Source organism: Mustelus asterias, chromosome 2, assembly GCF_964213995.1.
Source record: "Mustelus asterias chromosome 2, sMusAst1.hap1.1, whole genome shotgun sequence".
In the NCBI taxonomy this organism is placed as follows: Eukaryota; Metazoa; Chordata; class Chondrichthyes; order Carcharhiniformes; family Triakidae; genus Mustelus; species Mustelus asterias.
In genome coordinates this window covers 106,269,912-106,287,467 of record NC_135802.1, presented here as the reverse complement: position 1 = coordinate 106,287,467, position 17,556 = coordinate 106,269,912, and the positions used below count along the sequence as shown (strand labels likewise).

At 41.3% G+C, this 17,556-nt stretch overlaps 1 protein-coding gene across 2 annotated transcripts in view; it reads right to left on the bottom strand.

Annotated features, from left to right (window-relative positions):
* jazf1b (JAZF zinc finger 1b) overlaps positions 1-17,556 on the bottom strand; it is a 253,273-nt gene that overhangs the window by 50,875 nt on the left and 184,842 nt on the right. The gene's annotated exons all lie outside the window — the stretch shown is intronic.

Genomic DNA, 17,556 nt, shown 5'->3' with positions numbered 1-17,556 from the left:
TGTCCCTTCGTCAGGTGGGTGGGAGTTCTGATTACAAACAGGACACAAAGACACAAACTCAATTTACATGAATAATGATTGGAATGTGAGCCGTTACAGCTAATCAAGTCTTAAAGGTACAGACAATGTGAGTGGAGGGAGCATTAAGCACAGGTTAAAGAGATGCGTATTGTCTCCAGACAGGACAGCTAGTGAGATTTTGCACATCCAGGCAGGTTGTGGGGGTTACAGATAGTGTGACATGAACCCAATATCCCGGTTGAGGCCGTCCTCATGTGTGCACAACCTGGCTATCAATCTCTGCTCAGTGACTCTGCGCTGTCGTGTGTCGTGAAGGCCGCCTTGGAGAACGCTTACCCGGAGATCAGAGGCTGAATGCTTGTGACCGCTGAAGTGCTCCCCAACAGCAAAACTACCCAGCCTTCAGGAGAACAGTGGCCACGACACCACACAACCCTGCCATAGCAACCTCTGCAAGACGTGCCGGATCATTGACACAAATGCCATCATCTCACGCGAGAACACCATCCACCAGGTACACGTTTCATACACTTGCAACTCGGCCAACGTTGTCTACCTGTTACGCAGGAAAGGATGTCCCAAGGCATGGTACATTGGGGAAACCATGCGGACGCGATGACAACGGATGAATGAACACCGCTCGACAATCACCAGGCAAGACTGTTCTCTTCCTGTTGGGTCACGGGCATTCAGCCTCTGATCTCCGGGTAAGCGTTCTCCAAGGCGGCCTTCACGACACACGACAGCGCAGAGTCACTGAGCAGAGACTGATAGCCAGGTTGCGCACACATGAGGACGGCCTCAACCGGGATATTGGGTTCATGTCACACTATCTGTAACCCCCACAACCTGCCTGGATGTGCAAAATTTCACTAGCTGTCCTGTCTGGAGACAATACACATCTCTTTAACCTGTGCTTAATGCTCCCTCCACTCACATTGTCTGTACCTTTAAGACTTGATTAGCTGTAAAGACTCACATTCCAATCATTATTCATGTAAATTGAGTTTGTGTCTTTGTGCCCGGTTTGTAATCAGAACTCCCACTTACCTGACGAAGGGACAGCCTGTTCTGAAAGCTAGTGGCTTTTGCTACCAAATAAACCTGTTGGACTTTAACCTGGTGTTGTTAGACTTCTTACTTCATTTAATCAGACAGAGCAAACATTCTTTCTACCTCAACCCATTATACAAACGGCAGCTGCCCCAACATCCCACCACACAATCTGTGACCTGGGAAAGAGCCAATGAGAAGCGGAAATGGTAAAGCAAGATCCTTTACCAAAATGACATTAAAAATCTATTCATTGTTGCAATAAGTTTATTTGCACAGACTTCATTGCCTTTTACTGAAATCCAATGGCATAATTTCTTGCAATCAAGCCCACATCTCAACTTATTTTATGAATTTTAAAGTTTCTTTTTTACAGGTTTGACAATGAAACAATTGAGATCTCAGTCATGAGAGGGATTAAAACATAATGGTGAACTAGCAGTGAATTTGCTATGATTTTGAGCAGCTTTGCAATGTTGTCTTTATAAAGTCAAAATAACGTTTTCTGTGCAATCTAAGATACTGGGAATTTGGCTTAGTACGACAGAGAAATTATCACAATGCGGCAACAAAACAGAAATTATGTTACATTTTGCTGGTGAAACGTAGAGATTCTATTAAACCAAAGTGGCATAATTTGTTGGTCTAGTAGAAATGAAGTCGAAACCCCGCTAGGATGGAAATGGTTTAGCATCTGAGTGCATAAGAATGCAAAAGCCTCTAAGGCAACGTGCAGCAGGAGTTTCCTTCCTCTGTGTTTGATCCATTTCATAAGCACAGTTATTGCAAAATAATAGGGTTTTCATTAAGTAGAAAAAAGTTGTTAATAAAGGATGGCCACTATTGAAGTATCATTACAAACATGAAAATAAAGAAACTTTAATAAACAGCAGCCGTATTTAATAGCCAAGGAGGGTCAGAGATGAAAACTGTGGTGCATTCTGGGAAAATGGCCCTCCAGCAATGATATATGGCAGCAGTTAATACTCCACTCAGCTAAAAGAAAGTCAGCTTAAAATAATGTTTTAAAAACTATAAAATAAATATGAATTTCAATACACATAATTCTTTTTATGTAATTACTAGGTGTCCAACAAGCTTTGTAAGGGTAGTGGCATCTGCTGGAACTTCACAAGTATTGTTTAAAATTCCATTTTAATTAGATAAACCACCATTTTGAGATGAGACAATGCTGAAATCTGCCAAGAACCTCATAATTGTTATTCTCATGAAAGGAAAAAACTGAATAAAATGCGTCCTTTATTCTACAGTAAGAACCTTGACTGAACAAGCGTATTTTCTTACCCTGTAAATTCTGGACTCTTGCTGCTACGTAAGCTTGCTGTAAACTATTAAAATAATGAAGCCAGACTGGAAAGCCCACAAAGAATGGCCGCCCACATTTCAATCTGTTTGCCAGATTTGTGTGAAGGAAGGCTTGTGTAAACTTGTTCCCCACCCCCCAAATACATCCCTAGAACAGGGAACTGCACTCAAAGTGCATTAAAAATTATGGTATTAGGGAGCCTCCCAGAGGCCAATGGGTAGAGCTGCACACATCTCCATAACTGCGTGGGAACAAAATCAGATTTTGAAATCAAGACTCCAATAAATCTTGATCCTTCTTTCCATTGTGATGTAAAAGGCAGAATATTTAAATATTTATCTAGACTAAACCAAACATTTATATTACTTGCCTTTTTCAGCTTTAACAAGACACTGAAAAGAAAAACAATATATACAGGAAATTCTGAGATCTCATGATCCAAGTGGGGGGGCCTTACTAGGAAGGAGTGCAGGAATTGGTCAACCTTGTTGCAGCGTACAGTCCAGGTTAAGATTAGGGAATTATCCCTTATAGTACTTGGGTCAGTTCCGCTGGAGTAGCCAACTATTGACAATATTATTTTACTATTTCAGACTGGATGATATATATTGATGGTGGGCAGCACAGTGGCAAGCACTGCTGCATCACAGAATCAGGGACCCGGGTTCGCTTCCAGCCTTGGGTGACTGCCTGTGTGGAATTTGCATGTTCTCCTTGTGCCTGCATGGGTTTCCACCTGGTGCGCCGGTTTCCTCCCAGTCCAAAGATTGGCCACGCTAAATTGTTCCTTTGTGTCCCCAGATGTGAATGTTTGGGGGATTAGTGGGGAAAATAAGTGGGGTTACGAGGATAGAGCAGTGGGGTGGGCCTGGGAAAGTTGCTCTGTTGGGGAACTGGTGCAAACTCAGTGGGCGGAATGGCCTTCTTCTGCACTATAGGGATTCTATTCTATATCTCAGTGGATTCTTAACTGACCTGTGCAAACTGATCCTTTTGGCCAGTTAGTGATGATTTTGATGCAAAACTTCAGTGCAAGATTAGGCAGATTGGCACTGCAATTTGCATAACTTCAATGAAGCCATTGTCTTTTGACCAATGGTTCATTTGTGCCTCCCAAATGCATAAAGAATAAAGCATCTGCACACTGACATCAACATTTTAAAATTAAGCTTTGCATTGTGTAATCTGATGGTTTGCAGAGATGCTCATGCAAATAATATTATGGCAATTAGGCAATTGACATTGAATTACCAAAAATCTTGGGAAGTTTGGAAGATATATATTGTACAAATTAACTGCTGCCAGAACTGTGAATTGAAACGGTTTCATCTTTCACAGTGAGGATGTACAGCAATTTTTCACCTCACGTCGTTCTCAACATAGGCTGATCAGGACATAGTCTGCCCAGGACCCGACTTGATCAAACACAATTTGTTTTTAGTTCCATGGCTATAGGAATTTGAGATCGTATACAATTTCAGTATAACTGATAGTTGAGTAAAGCAATTAATTCCACCGGAACATTGGGTTACTGTTGGCACTACAGGCCGATGAACTCCAGTAGATCTGGTATTGAGAGCCTTGACGAGGGGGGGGGGGGGGGAGAGAGAGAGAGAGAGAGGGGGGGGGAGGGGGTTACTGGCTCAAGAGACTGGGGGAGGGTTAATTGTGGTGCTGACCTGTTTGGAGAGGCTTGGGGTGTGCCTCCAATGGGCCCAGGGGACTGATTAAGGACGTTCCATCCCACACTTGCCCAATACTAGCCAATGCAGTTAAAGCTGTCCTGTAAAATTTCAGACAGGTGAGGAGATGCAGGTAGACAGTGAGAAGGCTATCTGATAGAGTTTACATGCCATCCTGCCTTCAAACTCACTGGTGAGGGAGCATAAAAGCTGTAAGAAACAGCAAGGGAGATCTGCTAGTGTAAGTAGTATTTAAGTTGCATTTTGCTTTTAAGTGAACGGAAGTGATGTAATGATTTATGAGTGCCATAATGACTAAAAATGTAGCTGTGTCATTTATATGTACAAAGTAAGCACACCGGCAGTAAATCAATGATCTGAAAGATTTTTAAATTAACAATGTGTTAAGTGAAATAAATCTATCCTCAATTATTTGCAAAATTACGAACGCTGCAAATTTACTGCACTAAGAATCAATATAAAACATTGGAGTGAGTTGGACGCACTAAATATGCTTTTAAGCTTTCACCAATGATGGGCTGGGCAAGACTATCTAAAATGCAGCAAGGCATTGGTACCCTGGAATGACAGAAATCAGATTCAATGCTGCAGCATATTAGGAATTTGATTGCTTGGAGTTTCATGCATGAAATGGACACAATATTATATGTTGCGGTAAAAACAGAGAACAGGTGAAATACTTGGCATTTAGCTTTAGGGATTATATACTGGAGTTTTGGATCTGATATGTGGTAGCATGGCTGGTGCTACATTGGTCGTTGTGAAAGCAGCACTAGGTCTTTATAAATTTGCAAAGAAAGGTGCTGTGCACTTGCAGGACCCTTCTGCCATAATATGCCGAAGTCCATGGGTGTTTGCACTGAACTAAAGTGTACTTCCTGACTCCACATTAAAACAGACAGCTGCTACTGCTGGTCTGCATTCACTTTCCCTCCGATTACCTCCTTCCATGCTGAACTTTTCTGCCAACTGATTTTGAATCTCCCATGAATGCTGAACTGCCTCTTGCGTGCATCTAGTGCCCACCGATACACCTCCTGGTGAAGTAAGGGGATCAATATTGTGTACTCCCCTCCCATCGCCCATTAGTTTTGGTGCAGCAGTTGTTGCCCTCAGCCTGTTTGCAGCCAAAACATGGACCATACGAATTTGAGGAACGGGAGGAGTTCAACAGGTCACCCTGCTTGGACCTCAGGAATGGACTTCCACCCAAAGGGCTGAAGTCCCGCCTGCCGCCAATTAATGCTCCTCAGAGCATTAAATGGCCGCGGGCTACTGTGAATGGTGGGATGCATTCCCCACTGACCTTTTTGGGTGGTAGGCAGGAAACCCACCATCTGAAAATTCCTGCCCATAGTTTTGATCGGGTAAATAAGGAAACACTACCTGTTTCGGTCAGCGGTCATCAACGTAACAGTGATTAAAAGAGTGAAGGAGAAAGACTAAAGTTTTTTCTATGCTGTAGCAAGGAATTCATTGCTGAGAATGATTGAGACAGAGAATACTGCATCTTGTAAGGGAAAATTGAACTAATATTTGAAGCAGAGGATGATACAGGGTTATCAGGAGTGAGAAGGACAGTGGGTTGAGTTCTGGTTTACCCTAGCAAAGAGCTGGCATATAAAGGAATGGGAGCAATGACCTCCTTGAGTGCTATTAACTTACTTGCTCTATGGGAAGAAAAGGAAGTGACAGAGATCACAACAGAAAGCAACAAAGTATTAGAGGGAACAGTAACTTAAAGATGTAGTGAAGAGCAAAGTAGGAAGCAGGCAGCTGTCAAATGCACAAAGGTAATGAATCATCATATAGAATCATAGAAGCCCAAGTGCAGATGAGGCCTTTCAGCCCAGAGTATCTTACCCAGGCCCTCACCTATCCCTGTAACTCCATACATTTACCATGGCTAATCCACCTAACCTACACATCTTGGGACACTCAGGGGCAATTTAGCGTGGCCAATCCACCTAACCTGCACATCTTTGGACTGTGGGATGAAACCAGAGCACCCGAAGGAAACCCACCCAGATGCAGGGAGAACATGCAAACTGCGCAAGTCACCCAAGGCCGGAATTGAACCTGGGTCCCTGGTGCTGTGAGGCAGCAGTGCTAACCACTGTGCCGCCCATAAAAGGGAGGGAGGATTCTTTGGGGGAAAAAGAATGGAAAAATAGGGTACTGAAGACTTTAAAAATAGTACAACAAAAGAAAATTCATATTCCATCAGTCCCCCATTATGATATTTTTCCAACGTCTTTGATATTGGGGCGATTTTTAGTTTCTCTCAACTTTCAAGTGAATTACAAGATAGCTCTCGACAATTCAATTTCTCTTCAAAATCCTCAAGTTGACATGCTAAAGTACCATTTTAAACAGTAACCATGTCTTACAACAAGCCACATTTCTTTTTAAATGTAATTTGGTGAAATAAATGAACCTTGAATGTTTCATGCTACCAGCCAAAATGACCTGAAAATGCAGAAGTTCATAAACTTCAAGAGCCAGAATGCAGCTGGAGCTATATTTATATTAAATCATTAGTAATTTAGGAGCAACATTACATTCATTAAGTTACAATGTTAAGTGACGTTGCATGGAGCAAACATCACTTGTGAAGAAATTAAATGATGAACAATTCCTGTGGGCAAGCTCGAGTCGATTTAATTTCCATTGTTCCCTACTGTAATGTAAAATTATTTTGTGTTCCATTTTACAAATTGTTAAGCTATTTCTGCCCACTTGGGAACTACAGTTACACACATAAAATCACACAACATAAATGCACCAGCCATAGCCAAGACGGCCAATTGATGAATTGCTGTCAGGACTTTGTCAATATGAATGAATACTAGTGATTCTATATGCCATTTTTCATGCCTTCCTGTGTGGAAGTTTTTTAATCTCTGCTCTGTACTTCTTTATAATAGCACAGCTGAGAGCAGTAACTCAATGCTTACTACATTCCTTAAAACAGCTTATTTGGGCACTCTCCACGTATTCAATATCTCACGGCCAATAATTCAAGATTTAATTTACAATGGTTTGACTCTATTTTGATAACATGTATGATTCAGAGAAAAGGAAGACAAAAGCAAAATTCTCTTTCTATCCCAGCAAATCATGCACATTAAAACAAAATCTCAAAATTATAAATTGTTAACCAAATCATTATCAAGACTTGGCAATGCAGAACATCCCTAACAATTTACAATATAAATTAACGTCACATAAGAGCCATACATTTTCTTGACTAAAGAAATTCCAAAACTGTTTATTCTAGATAAATTTATTAAATAATTGACAAGTTATTTTAGAGTGCCAATCTCTGCAATTTCCTCCAGCATTGCAACTCCACCCCTTTCTCCTGATCCTGTATGCATCACATTCTCCTTTCGCCCTCTATAGACTGTCATGCCTCAAGTTAATATTCTGTAAACCCCCAAGCTCCTTCTCCTCCATTGAGACACATCTCTTTAACCAAGCCTTTGGTTAATCCTCCCAATATCTCCTTTGGCTAGGCATCCATTTTTTTTTGTGTGTACCTCAGACCATCTTTCCACATTAAAGGCACATTGTTGCTGTTGAGGCATTTTGATAAAGTGGATGTAGAATAGAGGGAGCTTTACTCAGTGTTGAGTTATACTGTACCTGATCTAGGGAGCATAGCTGCTCCCTAACACAAAAGTAGCTGAAACCTCAACTTGATAAGCACAGGATCTTTGTAGAAAGTCATTTTGTTTATCCCTAAACATTCTCTCCTCCTTCCTTTACTCCTTTCCAGTGATGCTGTTCCATGATGCCGATCATTCTATGGTACTTTATCCAAACAGTCATGTTTCATGTGTGAACGCAGACATTAGCAGGCCTAATACACATTTAATTGATATTGATATCACAAGTAGCAATCAGGGTCAGCAGTGTCGGTCACGTTTTGCCTCTAGTCTGGGGTAATTGAGGTCAAATAGAGCACTAAACTGGTAATTCAGTACAGCAGAGATAAAGATGTTTCTATATCTAATAAGCCAGAGTTTCTTGCAACAACACCTGTATGCTTTTTATAATGGAGGAAACTGTCACAAGGAACTGCACTAGACAGTTATCAGACAAGATTTGACAGCAAGTCATATATTTGGACAGGTAACTAAACGTTTGGGTGAAAGGTAGATTGTAAGGAACACTTTAAAGGGGGGCACATGGGATAGAGAGGCAGAGAGGTATAGTGAGAAGTTTCCAGGGCTTGGAACCAAGACAGCTTGAGGCGCTTCCACCAATGGCAGGGCCAAGGAAACTGGAAATGTACAAGAGACCACAACTGAAGGAGATAGTAGAATGTTGCAGGGCTGAAGGGCTGGAGATGCTCCATATTTATAAACTAATCTCCCAGTACAGTAGAAATGTTCAGCCATTACTTAATTTCTATTTAATAAATTCAGGAACAGGAATCTGCAGACAGTTTAGAAAGGGAATAACAAACACAGGAGAGTTGTTGTATGGCCGTAATCTGATCATGAAACTTGGAAGGCATCATAAACTACAACAGCCCCAAGATCATTCAACAGCCTTTAAATCACTCACTGATAGTGCCTATACATGATTTCAAACATATGGAAAAACCAGATCTCCTGTGGTGCTGCTCACAATGGTCTGAAATCAATTCATACTTGCACGAGAGTGGTCTCTGGTCACAGTAGAAAATATGGCTGCACTGGCCTCCACGAGGGTGTGTACTGAATGAGCATTTATATACTCGGAATGGGCAAGTTAATGTTGGATATTGAAATTGCACAACCCAGAGGTCTGAAAGACTGGACAAATGAAATGACTCAATTATTTCTCATACAGCTGTCTCAGTAAAGTAACTACTACGAAACAAACGTAACAGCCTTAACAGCCAAAGTTAAAGATGAGCGGGTTAGGTTGATTGGCAATGCTAAATTGCCACTTATTGTCAGGGGACTAGCAGGGTAAATACATGGATATTACAGGGATAGGGCCTGGGAGGGATTGTGGTCATGCAGATTCAATGGACCAAATGGCCTCCTTCTACAATGTAGAGATTCTATGATTTCTTTCAGCAGCAGGTTCGGTCAGTTAACTATACATCCTTAAAACATATGCTAGCTTAGAAGCTTGCAACTTGAATTTTGCTCCTATTATGGAGTTTGTTTTGTTTAGCTGGATGTTCCTCTTTCCTTCCACTCATTGGTTCTAACGCCTGTGTTTGTTCACAGAGCAGTATCTTGGCTTCAAGAGGAGGTCTCCATTGGACAAAGGGTGCCCAATCAGGAGGCACCTCCTTCAAACCTTAAAAAGGCTGCCACAGGTAAAACTCCACCAAAAAAAGGAAGCAGTCCTTAAGGGGCCAATAAATGTCATCTTTTCATTGATATGTTCCTACTTCCAAGGTGCTCACCCACATGACTTATTGACTTTATAATTTTCTTGACTCAAAACTAGATTTTGTAATGCCTCTTTCTTGCAGGCAAACAAGTGGCTCGAGAAAGATGTCTACATATATCCTACTCTATCCCTGCCCCAATCAATTAGCAGGTAATTAAAATCACTTGGAACAATAACTTTGTTATTCTTATTCGCCTCCTTAATCTACCTCAAACTTTCCCCTTTCATCTCCCTCCCACAATTAGGGAGCATATAGAATAACCCATCTTTCCCAGAAGGCTATGAGCAAGATTTTACCTTGGACTTTGGGACTCCCATGTCAGAACAAAATGGGGGTCCAGAGCCTGCACTTGCTGGCAGGGGAACTGGCACAGTGATGCTCCTGGATGTAGCCTCTTGTTTGGCTGCCTCTGGGCTTCCCATCCAGTTAATGATAGCAGGCAGACTTCTGATGCTGCCACACCCATCAGAGAAATGGCATCTCCAGAACCTCAGCAGCACCACCGGGAGAGGTGGGCATTGATGAGACAGGATGTAGAGATGCCGGCGTTGGACTGGGGTAAGCACAGTAAGAAGTCTCACAACACCAGGTTAAAGTCCAACAGGTTTATTTGGTAGCAAATACCAAAGCTTTCGGAGCTTGCTGCTCCTTCGTCAGATGGAGTGGTCTCTTAATGAGACAGGACAGGTATCTCAGAAGGGTGAATTTTGAAGTAAATTCAGACAGGGCCCTCTGACCCTATGTGCCTATTCTGCTGTAGGGAGGTCGCCTCCCTGAATCAAAATGTCATAAACCTCGAGGAATTAACTCTAAGTGGGTTGTTAATCATTTAAATTGGCTGCTCACTTTTTGGTTCTCTGCTATTTTCTGTCCCCTGCCTCTCACTCTACTAACTTGAGGCCATAAAAATGTTTATCCCATGTTACAATCTCCCCAATCAGGATACTGTCTCTGCCACAGTCCTGAAATGATCCTTATCAAAGTTCCAAATTGTATCCAATCTCACTGTGACAAAGGTAAACCATTCCTCCTCTTCCCTCTCTACCATTGTTCAGCTGGGTGGGACTGATCTCACCTGGTTCCATTCTTTTCTATCGAATCATTACCTGGCTTCTCTTCCTGTTTCTGCACTGGTTATCCCCCAGGAATCTATCCAGCCCCCTTCCATTTCTTATCTGTATGTTGCCTTTCATTAATATCAAACAAAAGCACAGCATTAGTTTTCAGATATGCTGATGGTTCCTAGTTGCGACTTATCTCGACTTCTCCACTGAAGCTAAATTATCAGACTGTTTATCTGGCATCTACTAATGGATGAGCTGAAATTTCCTCCAGTTAAACGTTCAGAAAACTGAGGCCACTTATTTTTGGTCCCCGGTCCGAACTCCATTCCCTAACTGACTCCATCCCCCTCCCTGCCAACTGTCCGAGATTAAACTAGATTGTTCAAAACTTTGATGTAATGTTGATCTTGAGATGAGCTTCCGATTACATTTCCGCAGCAGCACTGAACTTTTGCCCAAATTATCCACTTCAAATCATCTGTGCTGAAACATTCATTCATGCTATTGGCTCTGGACTCGACTATTCCAATACGCTCCTCGCTGGCACCCCACATCCTTTCCTCCATAAACTTGGTCATAAAAGTCTTTTGCCTGGATACTTGCACCAATTCCCATTCATAGAATCCCTACATGCAGAAGGTGGTCATTTGGCCCATCAAGACTGCACCAACAGCAATCTCACCCAAGCCCTATCCCCTTAACCCCAGGTATTTACCCTGCTAACCCCCCTAATAATAAGGGACAATTTAGCATGGCCAATCAACCTAACCGGCACATCTCTGGACTATGGGAGGAAACTGGAGCACCCAGAGGAAACCCACGCAGACATGGGGAGAACATGCAAACTCCACACAATCACCCGAGTTCGGAATTGAGCCTGGGTCCCTGGCGCTGTAAGGCAGCAGTGCTAATCTAACCACTGTGCCACACTTCATGCTCGTACTCACTAACTACACTGGCTCCTAGTCAAGCAACACCTTAATCTTAAAATCCTCACCCCCATTTTCAAATCCCTTCATGGCTTTGCTCCACCCTATCCCTGTAATATCCTTCAGCCCCACAATCATCTGAGATATCTGTGCACTCATCTCATTCCAGCCTTTTGAGCATCCTCAATTTTAATTGCTCCAACATTGGTGACTATGCCTTAATCCGCCCAGAATTGCCTCATTGAACCTCTCCAACTCTCTACCTCTCTTTCTTCCTTTAAAATGCTCCTTAAAACCTACTTCTGACCAGGACCGTGGCCATCTTCCCCAATATCACCTTAAGTGGCTCTACTTCTAATCTTGCTTTATAAGAAAGACTCTTGTGAAGAGTGTTAGGGCTTTTTATGTTAAAAGTGGGCTATAAATATAACTGATATTCCAATATAACCATTGCTTTTTAATCTTTGATTTCTATCCATATTGGTTGACTACAGCATGTATTTCCTCCTTCACCAATTTTGCCATTCCTCCTTTCTTATCTATTTTGTAATAAGAATATGCATCCCTGCCCTGTTTGCTGCCAAGTTTCTGTTAGGGCTATTACATTTATATCTTCCTGTAACATAACTGCTTCCAATTCCAGTTCCTCTCTCTGAGCATTGCAAGACATACACTATTTTACCTTTACTTTGCTTACATTTAAAACCTGTCCTTTGATTTTTTTCTTTCAAGTGAACACTTAATTCCTTTATTTCAATCTTAGTTCTGCTTACAACTGGTAGACTTGATTTTCCCTCCAGTACACTTGGTTTTCATCTGTTCCATTTTTAGCTAAATTGTATTTGCTATTTATTTCCATTTTTTTCTACTTGCTCTTTTTGGTTCCTGACTTCCTTCCTTCTTAGTTTAAATGACTCACTTCCTTAATTACCCAGACTGCTAATTATTTAACTCCTTGCTCATTCAGCTAAAGTCCACCTCCTAAATTCTGTTCTTCAGAATTTCAGGCATCTCCATTTTCAAATGGTTATTTAGACATAGATCATGATGATTGGATGCGCTCTCTCCCCTTCCTTAATTGTTTCCAATCTTTCCAAATGACTCTTGCACTAACCTCTGGAAGGCAACAAAGCATCCGAGACACTCTGTCTAGACGGCAAAATTTAGTATGTACCTTTCTAAATACTCTTATTCCTACTGATTTCCAACAAAAATGCCAATTTTCCCCTCAACACGAGTCGTTTCTTGTTTTTGGTGGTTCTACCCAGTGTCCTCATCCTCCACACAAGAATCTGGTGCATCCAAACGTGTTGGAGAAAATAATTTGTTCCTACTCAGGTCTGTTCATCCTCACTTTCCCAGACCTGTGAACAGTCACTTTGTCTTTCTCTGTCACTGCCAGATCCCATATCTCCCCAGAGTGATAACCCTCTGAAACTTTCTCTTCCCTTTCGATGAGTCAAATGGTTTCCAACTCTGCACGAAGTTCTAAGATTGAGCTCAAGTGATCTCAGTTGGAAACACTGATGTCAGTGCTGGCAGGCAAGAGAAAACAGAAATCAGGCCGCAAGACTGTGTGGGAACTTATTGGAAAGTGGGTCCAATCAACCTCGCCACCATCTGCTCATTGTTCATACTCTTCACACTGGATGGCATTAAAATCAACCACACGGATACATTTATATTCTTATCTATTTACATTTAAAAATATTCTGCACCCTCTCCTTTCCTTCTCTATGAACAGTATGCTTTGTCTGTATAGCACTCAAGAAACAAAATACTCTTCACTTTCTACCAATAGATGTGACAATAATAAATCAAACCAAAAAAAACTATTCTGTTCCTCCTTCCTCTCTGCTTCAGGTTCTCATTTTTGTCCATGGTAAAACTACTGTTTTCGTTCTGTGCTATGAGCAGCTTACTCCATGTTTTGCTGTGGTTAAACAATTAAATGCCAGAATAGGGTTGGTTCTCAGGAATCTCAGAACTCTGAAATGTTTAAATGTCTTTCTGACACAAGTATTATTGGTGTCTCACTGCTCCCTGATTTTCAAATATTCTCGCTGCTCCAATCGCTGCCATTACATATCAATTTGAGTAATGATTAGTGACTCTGGACTGTGGCTAGACCTCTTATCGCAAGCATCACACACAAAAATGATAACTAAATACGAGCCTTAAAACAAATAGAACTGTGCTAATCGATTCCCAAATTTAAATGGATACTGTCATCTATTTTTAGCATTAGTGAAATACACCTTTTTTAAAAATTACACTTCTACAGCAGTAGTAACTTTACTAGGTGCAAAAAGTTTAAAGTCTGTGTAAATATAAAACTGAGCCCAACAGGTCAACAAAGGTGGACTTTGATCACACTACAGCAAGTAACACAGCATGGCTGTTCAAGTCCTGGATGATAATCCAAATTCTTACATGTTTCTACAGTAGCTGTTTTACAGCCTATGTCTTTCCACATCAGGGGAGCTGTCACATGCAGACACATACATACACTGCAGCTGCCCTGTTGTGTTTGGCAAGCTTGGCAGACAGTGGTACACAATGGAACAGGGATTGAGTGGAAAAAAGTCTCCAATGTACATTCTTGTAACAGCAGAAGGAAACTGAAAGCTGATCCAAAATACCTCACACTGTGAGTTGGCACTTGGAGGATATAATTTGAAAGTCTCACATACTCAAAAAGCAGGTTATACGACAAGCTCTTGTGCTGAGCTGCTGATGTTACATAACTTAAATATGTCATTAATAGACTGTTGACAGTTAAGGTTTTTGTAATGTATAAACACATGAGCCTAAATATCCAAATTAGAAACCACAAAAATCATCAGTAATTTCTTATTCACATTTTATCCTCTGGCTTTAAAAATTAAAGGGAAAATACTCAGTCAAGTAGCATAACTAGATGCATATGAAAAGAGAATGAACGAAGAAGTCAAAGAACTTAACGTGCCTTGTTTTGTTAACATACTCCCATTCCTTCTACAGAGGTTTTTCCACATTAAAGTAGCCTGGTTATAACACAAACCAAATGCTTATCTTTAACTGGGTCAGAGACAAATTGGTTAGATTAAATTAAATGTGCTGTAGTTTACTAATGCTAACAAATTAGATCTCACACAATATGCAAAATTTCTATTCATAAACTTAAGGTCGGCTAATTACTCTGAAGAGCCTGGTTCTGTCAGCAGTGTTGTGCTAATTCAGCTCCTCAAAAAAACTGAATAAATTTATTCTAATCAATTAGGAGCAAGAGGAGAATTATTATCTCACTGTTTAAAACACAAACAAGCTGCAATCCTTCGTGCAATTCTTCTGTATTTTCCAGTTACAAATAAAGCTTTGGGACTTGATCTGTTTACCAAGATAAAGTGAAATTAGCACTGTAAATATCAAAATCGGACCTCTGATAACTATTCCTCGGTCTAATTTTCATTCAGTCTGTGTTTAATCTCTATTCATTATTAACAAGCATTTATAATGTGACCCTGACAGCTTGCTACTGCTGTGATAAATGATCTGACTCAAGTCCGATTAAAAAATGCAACCTTGAGTGCTAATTATCTCAACAGACCTTCTTAATAACAGGATTCCTTGTCAATTATCGCATCACAGCATGGGTGTCATTTGTAAAGAATATGCAAACCTACCACAGAGACAAGATTCCCATAATTCTCTCTTATCCACCATATGTAAAACTGAGGGTTTCTGTACCTTCTGCGACCTTTTATTAGTGAGCTGACAAAATGATAAAGCTAAGCACAGCAAAACCCCCACCAAAACACAATTATGCACCACATTTTAAGTCAGTTTGAAATCAACGTAACAGTTATTAGTGCTGCATTTTTACCTGACAGACTATGATATTTGTCTTTATATGTCAGCCCAGTAGAAGGGTCATAAATTCCCTTCAGGTTACGAAGGACATTTTTTCTGATCTACTCAGATGGAGACGAGGTTTATTTGCAACATCAAACAAGCTATAATGATGAAGATGATCACACTTTGCAGCTTCATAACTGGGCATTCCAAGAGAGCACTCCAAGAGAGCACAGGTTCTGAAGTGGATGGCATACCAGGGAGATGGAGGTTGGCCAATCTTAGCGGCCTGGCCTCATTTCCATAAATTTTCTCAGTGCCGTGCTGAAGCTAGCTAGATCCACTAGGTGGCTGGTAGTCTGCTGTAAAAACTGGCAATAAGAAGCTCCAATCAATTACACACATAAGTGGGGAAGTCAGCTTTGGGTGTGATCAGCAAGGAGGGAGTGAACCCGTTTAAGGGATGGCCAAGATTTCCCCAAGATAATAAAAGCAAAATATTGCAGATACTGGAAATATGAAATAAAAACTGAAAGTGCTTTGCAGATTCAGTGGGGTGATATGCCTGCAATTGCGAAGATCATAACAGGTGGCAATTTAAAAAAAAATTATTGATAGTTTACTGTCAAAGGTTGATGCTAATATAAATGCAGAGCCTGGTGACAGCGTATAGCAGCAAGGTCCCTTTGGGAATGTTGCTCTTCAACTTCCAATGGAAATGTTATTGGAAGTAGTGAAAAGAAAAGCACAGTCCACTCCAACTGCAATGTTTGTTTTAAGTGTGTTTAGGACTCATTAGAGATAGCAACTGACCTTATTTTCTTTGCCACAGTACTGTTGAAGTTTTTAGTAAAGGAAATTGAATAAAGGCTGCCTAGGTTCAGCTATGCTTCATGCTTATTAAGGAAATAAAATGATGCAACAATGCAAGGGTGAAAATGATCTATTCCACCAGCACCAACATGCTCACAGCAAATTGGTATTTTCACTGTGTCCGACCTTCTTTCCACTGAAGTTCACAGAATGATAGTTCAAATCTCAATTCACTTTTACTGGATTTGAAATTAATAAATTTGATATTATTTCCTAAGATAATGGGAAATACAATTGGGGCTGTGAAAAATTGGCTTCCCGTTCATTACAAACTTGTTTCACCCTGCTGGATAGACCAATTTCATCCACCCTCTGTTAGAAAATAACATTGTGAAGGGCAAGTAGAGGGAAGAGATTCCTGAAATATGTACAACAGAGCTAGCTTGACAAGGAAGAACACAGTGCTGGATCTAGCTCTGGGGAATGAAATGGGACAGGTGAAGCAAGTTTTAGCAGGAGAGCATTAGGTTAATAGTTATAAAAAACGACAGAAGAAAAATCAAATGTTAAAGCGCTCAACTGAAAGAGGGCTAATTTCAGCGAGCTGCAAAGAAATCTGGTACAGTTAGTCTGGAATCAAAGATTAACAGGTAAAACAGGGAGGGGGGGTTCCTTATTGGGCATTCTGTGGACTTTAAGGTGACACCACTAGCCATGGCAAGGGCTTCCCCTGGAGAAACACTCCCCTCTGCCCTAGTCAACCACATGCACCAACTGCACTCCCATGGCCTGTCTGACAGGCTCTGGCACCGACAATTCCACTCACCTCCATTCCTGGACCTGCTCCAGTCTGGTTGCAATCCCAGCAATGGCTACCACTGCTGGTGCTGCTGCTGGGACTGAAGAGAGCTGCCAGTCTTCTGAATGCCGGGCATCTCAGAAGCACTTCATCTTCCCTGAAACGGATGGGAGCCAGGACCTGATTACCTGTAAATTACCTGATGCATATAAAATCAGTTGGAGACTCCCAGAACAGGCCTAGTTAGGGTTGTCCTTGATGATGGATGGAGTCACTGTTGTCGGTAGAATTCCAGCCATAACCCTGGTTTCTGATTTTTAAAAATCATTATTGCAACCCGTCTACATAGACTGTAATTCTCATCTCCAACTTAATACAGAAAGCTTTAAAGATAAGGCGGGATTTTACAGACTCGTGTCCCGAAACCAGAAAACCCTGCCTGAGTTCAATAGACATTTCCATGTCTCACCCCGCCGCCCGCTCCGATTCCCATGGTGGGCAGGACGGTAAATTTCCAGCCTTTGTTTTGGGATCCAAAACGGAGACCATCTGCTGTAATCTCTGGCTGGCACACTTCCCTATTATACCACCTGCTAATCATATCCTTGCCAT